General features: G+C 44.2%; 1 protein-coding gene across 1 annotated transcript in view; it reads right to left on the bottom strand.

The window, feature by feature from the left end:
* Nucleotides 1-15,827, bottom strand: part of TMEM163 (transmembrane protein 163) — a 217,716-nt gene that overhangs the window by 87,251 nt on the left and 114,638 nt on the right. The gene's annotated exons all lie outside the window — the stretch shown is intronic.

Genomic DNA, 15,827 nt, shown 5'->3' with positions numbered 1-15,827 from the left:
ACTCTCTTCCATATTGGTGATGCTTCCTAACTTTTGTCATCAGCAAACTACTAGTTTTTTAACCAATGTTGTTCATGCAAATAGGGTAGATATGCACTTTTTAAACTAAACTTTTGTGAACTTGAGTTCACTTCATCAAATGCTATAAACGGACACGCATAGAGCAGTGTTTAAAATGAGGTGAGCAATTTGAATACAAAAGGTGAGAAGGGAGGAGGGAGAGGAAGACAGGAAGGGAAGAGAAAAGGGTTCACAAAACCTAATCCAAGTACAGATTAGAATTGTTGGATTAGAATGGATTGTTATAAGTATGGTTAAACAAGGACTACAGATAAGAATCTGTAGTCTCTATTTAACCATACTTATAACAATCCATTCTGTGGGTGATTTCTCATTCTGCAATATACTCTTCAAACAGTATTTTTTTTTTTTCTGTCTGAGAACAGCAATCCTGAGGTCAGTGATGAAATGTCCAGGAAGTTCTGCCAAAGGCCTTTGTTTCTTTCTGCAGCTGTCAGATCAGTGTTCATTCATTCCTACAGACCATCGTGTCTGTCCAATGTAGATAGAAGAAGGGTGCTATAAGCAGGTGATAGCATATATGACATTGCTAGAATTGCAAGTGAATGAACTTTGGATGTTGTAATGCATGATATTCGATCCAGTGATGACGTGGTCCGTTTTGCTATTGGGGCACAGAAGACACCTAGGTCTACTGCAAGGCCTTGGGAGTTAGGCAGGCTGAGAGTTAGGAAGCCTGTTATTTGATAGACACCATTTGAGGCTGAGAGCTATCTAAGGCAGGTTTGTCCTCCACAGCTACTTTGAGATGCTCATTGTTTTCCAGGATGGGTTGGAGTTCATTAAGCATGTTCACACTGGGCTTGCAGATAACAGATGACTCTGTTGTCCTTGACCTGGGGTTGGTATTGTAGCAAGTCAGAGAGAGAGATCTGAGTCTGGCTTTATTGATTGGAGTGGCTACCATTTTGGGAGTGTAATATATAAAATTGTGGGAATCTCAGCTCCAGATCCTTAATGTGTTCATCCCACTTGGTGGGATCAAAGCAGCTCTGATTGTAACACACAGTTTGTCTGTGGACAAGCACATCATCTAGTGATGTGCTTAGGCTGAAAGCTAGTGGTGTGGTAATTCATTAGTTTTCAATACCATGTGCTGGAGATGTGACCATTGCAAACCTTCACCATGTGACCAGTCTTCACCAGAAAGATCATTGACAGATTCCACCAATAATCTGCCTCTGTCCAAAAGAGAATCAATCCCCATCTTCTACAACTTTACTAACTGTCCATGTATCAGATACTTTACAGAAGTCCAGTTAGATAAGATCTACTGGATCTAAGTACAGGCAGTCAAAATACTTGAGGCTGAATTGAGTCTGCTTCTAAGATGTTTAAATTGAACGGAAAAGCAAGTGAACAGACATTCATTCACCTTTGATTCCAGAAATGCAGCCACAGGCCTGAAGTGGGTCAGGCCAGAAGCCAGGGGGTGCCAGAGACACCTACCAACTGGCTGAAACAAACACCTTGGCCAAGGGTAGCTTGCCCACCCTGCAAGGTGGGGATTACAGGGGAGGTTGAAAGCATCCTGGGAAGTTGAGGGACTGTGAGTTAACTTGAACCTGGAGGGGATCTGAGACAGAAGTTCAATAAGTCACCCATTTTGATAGTGGTTTATGTGTACTGAACTTCTCCTATGTTACAGATATGAACTAGTTTCCAGTCGAAGGGGATCTGGGTTTTCCATTTCCCAGGAAAAACAGAAAAACTATGGATTCTCCCTTTTAACAAAGAAAGATGCAGATTTTTCATTTTAACAGAGAAACACATAGATTTTCCACTTCTGCAAAGGACTCTCTGAAGGCTGCCAGAGCTCCAGGCAGGAGGAAGGCAGTCAGGCCAGGGCACGAAGTGTATGTGCGAATACACACATCCACATGGCCAACAGACAGCCTGGAGAGCAGCTCCCACAGGTTAAGTCCGGCAGAAAGGGGGTGGGGAGGGATTGAGGCCCCCATAGGGAAGTGGGGAGGGAGTTGGGCAGGGCTGGGGCTGCTGGCCAGCTGGAGCAGTGCGTGGGGCTTGGGGCCCAGGGCTGAAATGTGCCACTGCAGGGTCCGAGAAGGGAATGGGACAGAGCTGTGGGCAGCTCATCTGGAGCAGAGAGCAGGGAGCTGGCTCCTTACCATTGTGTGCACTCCTGGAGGAGCAGGGAGGGCAGGTGCCCCCCAGATCTGTGAGCAGGGCAGGCACAAGCTGCAGCCTCAGGGCTCCCCGCTCTACTGCCCTCTGCCCTGGGCCTCCACAGCCCAGCAAGGCAGAGTGGGAAGCTCAGTGCCACCACTGGGAGACCTGCACCAACATGGCAAAGTGGCCTCTGTGCACCTGGCAGCAGTGAAGGCAGTGGCACGGAGTTGTGCCCCTTGCTGCTGCCAGGCATGTAAGGGGTGCCTTGCCATGGTGGCATGGGGCTCCCAGTGGCAGCATCAAGTTTCCCCGTTCAACCTCACTCTGCCTGCTGGGCTGTAGAGGCCCTTGAGGGAGGGCAGTAGGGTGGGGAGCCCAAGCCCACAGTGGCCTGCACACACACACCCCAGGCTCTGCTCTGGCCATGCTGCCTGTGGGAAAGGGGGAGTTAGGCCCCATGCTCTGCTCTGCCACAGCAGCCACCACCTCCTGTGGACAGCAGCTAGGGCTCAGCTGATGCTTCACAGACTGGAGACTATGGACTCAGGTCCCTGGCCCTGTAGTCCTGAGAGCTGGGGGGCCCCTTTGGCAGGGCTGGCAGGTGGGGGGCTGTGCATGGGGAGTGAGGGGCACCATCAGAGCCAGAGGGCTGTGGATGAGAAGTGAGTGGTACCAGCAGGGATGGGGGTCTGTGGCTTGGGAGTGAGAGGCCTGGACCTACATCCTGGTGAGCAAAAGGGGCAGGGGAAGCTCTGATTTTCCATGATAAAAAACCCAAAATCAAATACCAAAATTTATAGGTACTTAGAATTACCCCCATGCCTCTCCAACACATTGCTTATGTCCCCCTGTGTGTCATCCATGCCTCTTCGTTTGTCACCTATGTCCTCCCACCCCCAGTGCATCACCAAGACCACTCCCCCCACCATAAACCTACTTGCAGAGAGTTACAGAAGCTGCTCTTCACCATACCACCTGGCTGCATTGCTGGGCATGTGCATGTGTGCACATGCACATGGCAGCCCCTGCCTCTGCTTGCCCCCCTTCTGCTTCCCCAGCCCCAAGCAGCACCCTGCAGCCTGGAACTCCACCAGCCTTCAATGAGAAAACCATGGTTTCCTGAGTTTTTCTCATTAAAGGAGCAAATAAAGGATTTTCTCCTTCAAAAGGGGAAAATCTGTGTTTTTCCATGGGAAATGGAAAACCTGGATCCCTGGTGATTATGAACCACTAATGTTCCTGATAAAATTATTCTTTTATATTATAAACCCCATGAGGTAGTAAGTATATTTTCCCCACATATTTGCATAATCCACAGCAAAACTGAAAGTCCATTTCCCTGCTACAGTTTCTATTTCCTTCTATAATAGAAATAATATACATTTGTATTAATTTTACCATTCTGTTGGTGTGGGTGTTTGTTGTTTTGGTTTGGGGTTTTTTGGTGTTTGTTTAATTGGCTTCTGTCAGCTTACAGCAGGCAACTTTACTTTTACTTATTAATTCCATTTGTTTCTCCTGGTTATAAGGAAGTCTTATGATATAATTTTCAAAAAAGTTGTATTTTCTAAACCATTTTTCTTCTTTCTGCTTGTACAGCATAGCCTCTCTACTGTTCCAGGTTATGCCAAAATCTTTCAGCAGTAAAGGTTCATAACAGCCCAGAGAAGGAAAAAAGTTATGATACTTATAGTTCTGTTTACGCTGCCGGACTTGAGGATATCATGGCTTTTCTAATAATTATGCTCACTGTTAAAAATATGTTCCAGGACAAAGCTGGCGATGCAAGGTTTAAGCCCAGGAGTACTGTGGGCTGTTTTTCAGGAATATTATCAAATTTTTTCTTATGTCAGAATGAAAAAAAGATATAGAATATATGCTCTCATGACCTCCTAATAGAGCCCGTAGGGCATATCTACACACACATTAATGCACTTTAGTTAATATGCATTAGATCTAGTACCCCATTGTGAGGTGCTAGGAAAATGCACATTAGCCTGTCTTAATGTGCATTAGCTAAAGAGCATGGTTTTTAAATGATGCTTAAGGAACATTAATTAGTATGCTTTTTTAATGCATACTATCTAAGTAGCACTGGGCATTTTTACATGTGCTCTGGGACACAGCACCAGGTGCTTTAATTAGTGATCCATGCTAATTAAAAGCACCCGCACATCATGTGTATCAGCGTCCCCATGCTGAAAAAAGGGTGGCGGAGAGCTTTGAACTAAAGGTCATTGAACGTGTTTTATTTCAAAGTGCCCCATCACCATTTTTTCAGTGCAGGGACACTGATATACCGATACAGAAGGCTGCCAGAACACATCAATTTCTGTGCTCCAGCAGACTCAATTAATCAAGTGTGCTCTGACGCACTAGACTTCTGATGCATTGGAGCAAGCTCCCCACATGTACATAGGAACCCACTTTTTTTTTTAGTGATGCTTTAATACACATTAAAATAGGTAATGAAAATGAAAGTGCATGTGTAGACACACTCCTAAGTACTAAGTCAAGACAAAATGTTTACCAATAATTTCCAGACATATGCATGCTATTTCATAAACACTGCATTTCATAAACAACTATTTTCATCAATACTGCAAGGATCTTAATATTATTGTGTGCCTGAATTAAGTGAGCATATGCATTGTGGGAAGTAGCATAACTGCTGAAAAGTAATTGGAAAAACTGGATTTATTGCTTCAGACATTATGAAGACCTTTCTCTCTTTCTTGAATCTCCATTGCTGCACTCATTTTTTTCCACTTCTGTATCTCTCTCCATTTTTACCCTCTGTCTTCCATGAGCATCTCATCTGAAGTATCTCTCTACCCGATTCATTTCGTCCTTCCTCTAGCTAGGTTCAAATTACATTCTGTGATTCAGTGCTTCCCTAGGAATTTGAAATTTACAAGAATCTGAGAAACTGTAGTTCTGACAGTAAGGAGCATGTCAGCTTCAATCAGTCCGGAAAGAGTCTGACAGACTGTCTGCTGGAGCTAAGCCAGCAAAGTATTTGGCCCAATACTATCTTCTGTATCAGCGCCTAAGACATAGAACTGAATTGGGGTGTTACAATACAATGACTCAGAGAGAGGTGGATTAAAAAACACCTAACGCTTTCACTCTCCCATCTCCATGTGTTTTTTGCTCTTCATATTCATTATTCCTATTTCCATGGGGCTTTGCAGTTCTTCACTGTTGTGTCTTTTAGCTCTGATGTCCCTAAAGACTTAATTTTACAAAACATCATTTGCAAGGTTTTTAAACAGCTTCAGCTTCCACTGAGGTCAGTTGGAATTTAGGACAAATCAGAATTCAGTCCTGAATTTGTAACAATTCCTCCATTTCTGGGCTCTAGGGTATGCACAACCAGAGGTCTGACTAGTCCAGAGATATCCCTGAATACTGCATCTGTGCTTGCACTTAATGTGCAATTGGTGAGTGCTGCTAATAGCATGGAGCAAGTACCCCTCAGTAAACCTGTTAACTCAAGTAGCATGTGTATGGCATCAAATGTGAAGGGATTTAAAGACTGACGTACATTGGCAGTCAGAAACGTACAGTGCAATTTAAAAGAAAAGCTACAAGAAGCAGCCAAGCAGTTTGAAAAGCAAAAGTCAGTCTTGTGGTCATTTAATCCTAATTTATAGATGTTTCTGTGAATTGGTTGCAGAGACTGAATGTAATATTGCCAATTATCTTAAAAACCTAGGGTGCAGTTGTCAATTAGAACAGATACAGCTGTTAATAAATATTCATTCTTAGATAGTTCTGTATTACTGATGATTACATAATCTCCAGACAAAGTTATAATATGATCTTTCATAGCATAACTCTTGCAATTGTGAATATTATCACGCCAACGCAGCTATTATACAAAAGAGTTATTACATAATGTGATACAACATTGCAATATGCGAGCAGAAGTTGATGCAACATCAGCCCTACTCTGAGTTCCTCTGTTTTTTCTGGTTCTATTGTTAAACCTTAAAGTCTAACATGCACATGGACGTGTGCATGCATGTTTAATTATACAAATACACTGCTGGTTATGTCTCTAGTTTATTACATTATTGGATTTAGTAACCAACAACGGTTTGAAAAACTAACATAAGCAGAATCACAGCTGTTCAGAATTTTTGCACCTGTACCCTGAATCGTGAATAGGGAATAATCTAATTTTAATGTGCACAGGAAATATGTGGGCTTACTGTTCACTACATATGTTCTACAGTCTAGCTCCAACTGTTAGGGTCTGGATCAGCAGTTCTTCCAGTAACAACTGCTACCCATTGAAAAAGAGAACTCATGAATCAAGGAGGTTTCATTTAAGTAATTTTCCCAAAAAATTACATTTATTTTGTTATAAAACAGATTCTATGGTGATCATAAAATGTTCTTATAGCATTTTTTATAACAAATAGGAAAAATGCTGTTTATATCTGAGAAAAATACATTACTTAACGCTTGGCCGTGTTGGAAATGTTATAGGCTGAGAGTACCTGAGATTCTAGTTTGGGGTTTTCTATCGACTCACAGAGAACCATGTTACTACATTCATGCAGAAAATCTAAAGGAAATAGAGCCAACGAGCATCATAAATTAGACTTTTCAGAGATTTGATATCAGAAAAAAACTCTAAAACCATGTTGCAACTTAATAAATTTTGAAAAATCTTGACCTTGTTTTCTGCTGACAAGCCTGCATACCACTTTACTGTATTTCTGGCAGGACAGCCCTATGATGTCAGCCTGACATCTGAAGAAGTGACTGTTGTGCCTAACGATTCTTTTCTTCTTCCTGAAACTGAATTTCACATATTAACATTCATTTTCATTGAAGAATATCAAATTCCAATACACAGGGATTAGAACAAGTGCACACAGACACAAAGGGAATGATCCAAATCATAGACGGAGGCAAAGGAAAGACTTCTATTAATTTCAGCAGGCTTTGAATCAGAAACCAGCAAATTTATAAATCAAAATCTACAAGGTCTCAGATGTCATACTTTAGAATTTACAACACAGTCAGGGAAAGGAGCAGTTGTATGTGTAGGTACATGTACATATATAAATGTATATATGCAAGAGCAATTATATAATGGTTGAAACATTTTTTTATTGGAATGAGACTAGGATAGTGAACCAAAGACTGCGGAGCTGGTGTCATCGGGAAGGCTTTGGCTTCCATGACCACAGCCCGCTCTTTGGCAAGGGAGGCAGCGAGCTGCTGGGAAGAGATGACCTCCACCTCTCCCCCCTGGGGAGGAGGCTCTTCTCAGCCAGGCTGGCTGACCTGCTCCACCGGGCTTCAAACTAAGCCCGCTGGGGGATGGGGGGACTACCGCCACTGCTGGCCCGCTGAGCAACCTTGCAAAGCCAGCAGACCAAGGCACTTAAGGGAGCCCACCCTTGCCCCAGTCCTGGCACAATCTGTGGGCAAGGCAAGAGCCCCCAAGGGGACACTTGCCTGCCTGTACACTAAGGCCAGGAGCCTGGGTAACAAGCAGGATGAGCTCGTCCTCCTGCTCAGTGCAAAGAATTATGTCATCATTGGGATAACGGAGACCTGGTGGGACTCCACCCATGACTGGACCATGGCTATAGAGGGCTATACCCTGTACAGGAGGGATCGTGTTGACAAAAGGGGCGGGGGTGTAGCTCTCTATGTGAAGGAAAGCTACATGTCCCTGCAAGCTGATGTTGGCGACCGGCATGGACAGCTAGAGACCCTCTGGGTAAAAATTCGTGGGGAATACAGCACAGGGGACATAATGGTGGGAGTCTACTACAGACCTCCCACTCAAAGTCCTGAGCTTGACCAGGAGTTCGCCCAGGAACTGACTGAGGCCGCTTGCTCCAGGACCTTGGTTGTCATGGGTGACTTCAATTACCCGGACATCTCATGGGAGGATCACTCAGCAAAATCCGAGCGGTCACAAAGCTTTCTCTCGTGCGTGGATGACCTCTACCTGACCCAAGAAGTCTATGGGCCAATGAGAGGCAAAGCGCTGCTCGACCTGGTACTGGCTACGGGGAACGACCTAATCGGCGACCAATGGGAAGCTGGGTGACAGCGACCACGAGCTGATCACCTTCACCATCCGCCGTAAAGCTGGCAAGTCAGTCAGCAACACAGAAGTCCTTGACTTCAGAAAAGCCGACTTTGATAAGCTCAAGAGGCTAGTCGGTCAGGCCCTCAGGGAGCATGACCCCAGGGAGATGGGAGTTCAAGAAGAGTGGTTGCTTCTCAAGGAAGCGATCCTCGGTGCACAAGCTAAATCTATTCCAACACAGAGGAAAGGCAGCAAGAAGGCACAGCAGCCCCCCTGGCTCTCCAGAGACCTAGCGGACCTACTGTGGCTAAAAAGGAAAGCCTACAAAGGATGGAGGACGGGATTCACCTCCAAAGAGGATTACTCCGCGCTGGTCTGGTCCTGCAGGGAGCAAACCAGGAAAGCCAAGGCTGCAACTGAACTCCAACTAGCTCTGAGCATCAAGGACAACAAAAAGTCCTTTTTCAGATATGTGGGGAGCCAGAGGAAAAGCAAGGGCAACGTTGGACCCCTGCTAAACCAGATGGGGCAACTGACAACTGACGCCCAGGAAAAAACCAACCTATTAAATAGGTACTTTGCGTCAGTCTTTCATCAGTCACATGGGATGCCCATGCCTGCTATGGGACAGGGAAATCTGGGTGAGGGGGATCTCCTACCCTCCATCAATGCTGACCTCGTGAAGGAACACCTTGAGAAGCTGGATACCTTCAAGTCAGCTGGCCCTGACAATCTGCACCCCAGGGTACTCAAGGAGCTGGCGAGCATCATAGCCCAGCCCCTGGCACGGATCTTTGAAAACTCCTGGCGCTCTGGTGTAGTGCCCGAAGACTGGAAGAAGGCCAACGTGGTGCCGATCTTCAAGAAAGGGAGGAGAGTGGATCCGGCTAACTACAGGCCCATTAGCCTGACTTCTATCCTGGGGAAGATCTTAGAAAAGTTTATTAAGGAGGCCATCCTTGATGGACTGGCCCAGGCTAACATCCTAAGGGATAGCCAGCATGGGTTTGTTGTGGGTAGGTCTTGTTTGACCACTCTCATTTCCTTCTATGACCAGGTGACCTATCACCTGGATGAAGGAGAAGAGATTGATGTCATATATCTTGACTTCAAAAAAGTTTTTGATCTGGTATCCCATGATCACCTCTTGGCCAAACTGGCCAGTTGTGACCTTGGCTCCACCATGATCCGCTGGCTGGGAAACTGGCTCTGTGGTCGGACCCAGAGGGTTGTAATTGATGGCAGTCACTCATCATGGTGCCCTGTGACCAGTGGGGTCCCTCAAGGCTCTGTCCTGGGACGCATACTGTTCAACATCTTCATTAACGATGTGGACATTGGAGTCAGGAGTGGACTGGCCAAGTTCGCCGATGACACCAAACTTTGGGGCAAAGCATCCACACCAGAAGATAGGCGGGTGATCCAGGCTGACCTGGACAAGCTCAGCAAATGGAGAGATGAGAACCTGGTGGTGTTTAACACCGATAAATGCAAGGTTCTCCACCTTGGGAGGAAAAACCTGCAGCACCCTTATAGGCTCGGCAGTGCTACGTTGGATAGCACTACAGAAGAAAGAGACTTGGGGGTCATCATTGACCACAAGAAGAACATGAGCCTGCAATGCGATGCTGCGGCTAGTAAAGCGACCAAAACGCTGGCGTGCATCCATAGATGCTTCTCGAGCAAATCCCGGGACATCATTCTCCCCTTGTACTCAGCCTTGGTGAGGCCGCAGCTGGAGTACTGCGTCCAGTTTTGGGCTCCACAATTCAAAAAGGATGTGGAGAGAGAGGAGGAGAGCCATGCGCATGATCAGAAGTCAGGAAAACAGATCTTACGATGATAGGCTGAGAGACATGGGGCTCTTTAGCCTGGAAAAGCGTAGGCTCAGGGGTGATCTGATGGCCACTTATAAGTTTATCAGGGGTGACCACCAGGATCTGGGGGAACGTTTGTTCACCAGAGCGCCCCAAGGGATGACGAGGTCGAATGGTCACAAACTCCTGCAAGACCGTTTCAGGCTGGACATAAGGAAGAATTTCTTTACTGTCCGAGCCCCCAAGGTCTGGAACAGTGTGCCAGCGGAGGTGGTTCAAGCACCTACATTGAACACCTTCAAGAGAAAATTGGATGCTTATCTTGCTGGGATCCTATGACCCCAGCTGACTTCCTGCCCTTTGGGCAGGGGGCTGGACTCGATCTCCCAAGGTTCCTTCCAGCCCTGATGTCTATGAAATCTATGAAATAAGTGAATTTATGCACAAGTAATAAAACAAGTTACCCCAAAGAAATGCCAATAAAACCTGTATTCCACTGCATGCTATCACAGATTTTGTTTACCAAATATTTTACATTTAGAAATCACCCACATTTTCAAATTCCCCCTCCCCACCCCACCCCCCATAAAGTTAGCTTTATTACCATAAAACCAACTACAGGCCTTAGAGACAAAACTCTAATGAATATATTTAAACTTCTAAATAAATAATATATATTCCAAGATAATATATATTCCAAGTTATATTATATAACTAATTAAAGTTAAATATGTTGCATCCTATCAGTGTTAGAAATAGTGTTAAATATTACTCACGAGGCAGATACAAGTGCCCCAATGGAATAAGGAAGTTATTCATAGTCCAGATAAACTATGATATTTTTTGCTTTTAACTAACAATGCAATTGGTCATGAAGAGAGAGTAAGATAATATAATACAGAGAAGATATTTAAGAATTCTGATCTTGTGTTTGTTAGCTCTGATTCAATTTTCTAAACCCAGATTCTTCATTCAATACAATTTAAGATTGCACATGCTTGTTACCAGAGCATACCACTTACCATAAGTAGTCCCACTGAAATCAATTGAATCACTCACATTAGAAAGCCCAATGTCCTGTTCCGAAGTATCTGCAGTAATTTGGTTAGAGGACTCAGTTAGGTCCATTGATGAAAATTAAAATCTAGCAAGAACTGCAAGGTTTAAGCTCTCACTCTCAAGCTGCTCTCAGTTTGCAAACAATTTTCACAAATTTGAGAATTTTCCAGGTGATCATTCAGCTTGTATATTAGCTCATCCTCATATATTTTTCCTCTAGGCACCAAGGTCTGCCCCTGTTTGTGGGTGGGTGTAGATTTTGCCATCTGTGCATCAGTACTCTCCCCCATGCATTGCACAGAAAAAGTAACTCTTACTTTGTTTGCATGTGACAGATACTGTAAATGTTATGACTGAGTCTAAATGATCCTTTCCCTAAAACCACATACAAAATAAAATAGTGCTCATTTGTAGGACTGAAATACTGCAGTGACCTAATTTGTACATCAACTATCAGATAAACTGCAGACTTTCAGAAAAGTTACAGATTTTCTTTATGTAAGCCTAAGGCAGAGGGTTTTAGACCTATTGATAAACTCAGATAAGTGGTTCGCATTCTTTCCCTCATTTCCTATGGAATAAATTGTGGTTGGTTTGGCAAAAATTATTTTTTGTGTGTAAGAGTAAGGAAATGTTGCTAACCCTATGTATGGCATGACTACAAACTACTGTTCATTTTATATAGTCACATAACCTTGTGTAAGGGAGCTTGGACACAGCAACTTAGGGAAAGAAAGTGGTTTCTAGCCAGGAGGAGCAGATGCCTGGTCACAGGGTATCTCAGTAATACTTTTTTTCTGCCATTACATTCCCTCCATCATATAACAGCATCACTGAAATCCTAGATCTGACATCCTAGTGGGCAGACAGCTGCAATAATGCTAAATAAAGCCTCAATAAGGAGCCCGTTTTTATCCAGTACTCAAAATTTTAAATCATTATAGCTGGTAGGATCTCACCTTACCGATTTAAGATCTAAATGCCTTGTTCCAGGAGGGGACCCACCCTCAGACCTTGCCATTCAATAATAGGCAAATGTATTGATAAAGTGATAACAGAAAAGAAACTATACAAACAATCAAGTGCATCTATATATCTACCAATTCTAGAGCTGTCATCAGAGTCAAGAAACATCTGGCCAGGATGCAGGCTTCACTCTGAGGCTCTCTCTTAGGTGCCAGATGTCAGCAGCCTGGAGGTGGGATGCCGAGGCCCACACCCCATCTCCAGTGGGGTGGATGAGAGGGGCTGGTGGTGTGCCCTCTGTCAATGGTTGCCTCAGGGACCCCTCCCGGAGGACAGGGACCTCTCAGGGAGGAGGACAAGGAGGAGCTGGGCAGCGGGCCCTTTGTTACTCTCAAGTCTGTTGCGTTCTCCTTCCCTCCGGATGACTCCTGACGACTCTCCATCCATGGCTGTCGCTGACTGGTCTCTCTGTGTTCATCACACCGCCCATGTTCAGTTCCATCAGTAAACTGTAAGCTCATCACATGCACACCCTTCCCAAAACAGGAATCTCAGGGCCCCCACTCTGGCCTTGTGAGCTGGTGCCACCTTATTTCATTTTCTGGAGCAGTATGGTACATGCCCCCAGTTTCTCAGACTATGTACATATATCTGTTGGCCTTGTTGCCTGTCTGCTTCTGAAGGTCCAAAAAACTGTCACAGAGACCCAGGCTTTTAGAAGTCAATTAACCCCTGCTGCCTATCATGAACCATTCTAATGAATATATGTACATATCAGCCAATTCCCAAAAAGCAAGCCTTTAAATACCATTCTTAAGCCATCACTCTTGAGCTGGCATTGTGTTGCAGCAAGGGGTTACAGAAGTGATGGCTCTTCACTGACGCTGCAGAAAGCAACAACAGAGCAGAGTAAACTGAGGATTTTTATAGAGCACTTAAGAGTTGAAATCACTTGTAAAGTGAAGATATCTTCAAAAAAAACCTGAACTAGCCCAGAGATAGCATCATCCTCACTAGAGGAAGCAGTACAGCAAGCATGAGAGAAAGACAGTGGAGATGGTTCAAAGGCATCCAAGTAGCATTATCCCCAGGGAAATGGAGACAGACATGACCTAACTGCCTTTCCTAAATTTTGGGACTTCACAAACTCCTGCCACCAGTCACCAGAGAAAAAGGACAGGGAAGAAAAACTGAGCATAGGGCTACTGGCAAAGATACTATCAGGGTGAGTGCTTCTCTTAGTATTTTTACAAATATCCTCTTGATTTGATGCTGTGTTTTCTCAAATTAAAACTATTTTCCCTTCTCCTTAATTAGGTTTCCTGTGTTTTAAATGCAGGTCTTAATACTTGCGAGTGGAAAAGTACTGCTGATCCTAGGCAGCCATGGGAAGTACTTAGTTCATCACAGATCTCTGGGAAGTGTGCTTGTTAACTTTACAACGGTCCCCTAGTTGTTTGAGCCTGGCCCTTGTTGCTGCCAACACTACCTGACAGATGGGTAGCATGTAGAGCTAGCAATTTTTCTTTCCTCCCGATCCAAAAATGATGCGTCACAGCCTCTCCGATTTTTCTGAGCATTTTTTCTAGGTTCACTACTTTGTCTGGTTCCTCACATCATTTAAAGCAGTTTTCCTAGCTCTGCGCAACATCCACCTGGTAACGTAAGTAGCACAGCTTGGGGAATCTATCCACGTACAGCTTATAAATTCTGCCTGACATTAGGAACCTCAAATTTCTGCACCTGGCCAAGGGCTAATAAGTCTACCAGCCATTAAGCAGAGAAGCTTTGCAGGAAGAAATGGCTCTCGCCAGGGGGGATAGTTAAGCAGCCCATCACCTGGTGAGGGACTCACCTGACAAGGGTAATCAAAGGGCCCCCTTGCTAAAGGGGATCATGAAGTCTGTGTTACCAGCTGTTAAGAGCAGGGCGGCCCTGACTCCAGGGTTTCCCTTATTTAAAGAATCTATGAGCTACAAAACACCCCGACCCAAGCCAGAAGGAGCACTCACAAGTAGTATAGGAACCGCGACAGGAAAATGGTGCTATATTGTTTTATCTAGATTTTTTGTAGAAAACCTTTACAAAACTGGCAAGCCTAGATATTTCACTGTAAGGTATGCTGTAAACCCAGGATGTGCACAAAGGGAGAGGGAGTGCTTAGACTACCAAGAAGTCTGGAGAGTCAGCACAGGTCCCAGGAGCCCTGGGCAGCAGGTCATGAGGCCCTACTTCTGGAAAGGGAGAGGAAATGGAGAGACTGTGCCCAGGAAGCATGCAAAAGAAGCCAAGGAAAAGATGCTGGAACCAAAAATACAGCATCTTATAAGCGTCAAGTGAGAAGTAGCTCCATTAGGAATGTGACAATAATTAAAATGTCTTTAACATTTAACTCCCATTATGCACTTCCACATACCTCTGCCCTTTTACCCAAAATAAGTATTCGCCACCTAAGCCCTAAAACACTGAACAACTGCTTTCCTTTTGGTACCATAAAAACTGCAAATCAGCGGAAAGGCAAAACAGAGAACAAGGAGCTCAGGCCAAGGAGCTCTGGTAGCAGCTGGTACCAGAGATAAGCTGCTAGGGAAAATGTTTGCTTAAGGCAGACCTACTGCATGGCCTATACACATGGGAACACATCCCACTGGCATTCCCCCAGTTAATAGTTCTGTAGTCCAAAATGGCATAACACAACCCAATGCCTGGAAGCTGAAGCTATCCAAACTCAGATCAGAAATAATGTGCAAGTTTGTTTTTTTTTAAATCAGTGAGGGAAATTACACTCTGGAACAAATTTGGATGGACATGGCATATCCCTCCTTATTCACATGCTTTAAATTGAGACCAGTCATTTTTCTAAACGGAACGTATGGGCTTGGTATGCTGTTGGGTACGGCTTCTCACGAGGTCGAAGTAGATGAGCATACTGGTGCCTTTTCATCAAGTCAGAGCATCTATGATCCTACATAAGCATACCTATCATAGTTCTGTAATCAAATCCCTAGGAGAAAGACCCAGTGAAGGCACTAACTTAAGAAAGGACCAAATCCAGCTATTGTAAGAGACAAGGGAGACGGAGATGGCAGGATTTAGGTAGTGTTTTCAGAGTACAGTACAGTACATGTTTTAGACTATCATTAATAATAATGCTACAATGATGCCCTCCTGTTGAGCAAACGCCTGCAAATCTAACATAAATAATATAGGGAAAATGTAAGAAATTAGGTTATTTGTGCTGACTGCCACTCACAGTAAGGTGTGATCTTACTTTCTCTCCTAATGAGCATCTTAGGCAAAGTTTTTTCTGCATTTGATATGGAAATGGCTGCTTTCACTGGACAAAAAGCTTTTTTACCATCTGGTGCATGTTTGGGAAATAGCTAAAAACTTTACTGATCATGTGTGTCCATAGATCAAATTCTGCCCTTTTAGACTCCAATCAGTGCAGTAGATACTGGCTTTTCCAAGTTAAAAACAAAAGATGAGCACCTTCACTATCTGTCATGCTATAGCAACATAGAAAGTGACGTATTTGAGAGTATGTAAGATCATTAGGAATTATTTACCCACCGTACAATTCAATTGCCTTATTACAGTAATAAGTGTAACACTAGCTGGAGTCTGAAATGTACAATAAAGAAACCCACAACTGAAGAAATGTGAATTGGGTTTACAGCAGTATCTTCACTATTAGTGAGGTTTTCTAT

The sequence above is a fragment of the Crocodylus siamensis genome, chromosome 4 (assembly GCF_052110815.1).
Source record: "Crocodylus siamensis isolate JL-2025a chromosome 4, ASM5211081v1, whole genome shotgun sequence".
Lineage (NCBI taxonomy): Eukaryota > Metazoa > Chordata > Crocodylia > Crocodylidae > Crocodylus > Crocodylus siamensis.
Note: the sequence above shows the minus strand (reverse complement) of the source record. Positions and strands in the feature narration are given on the sequence as shown.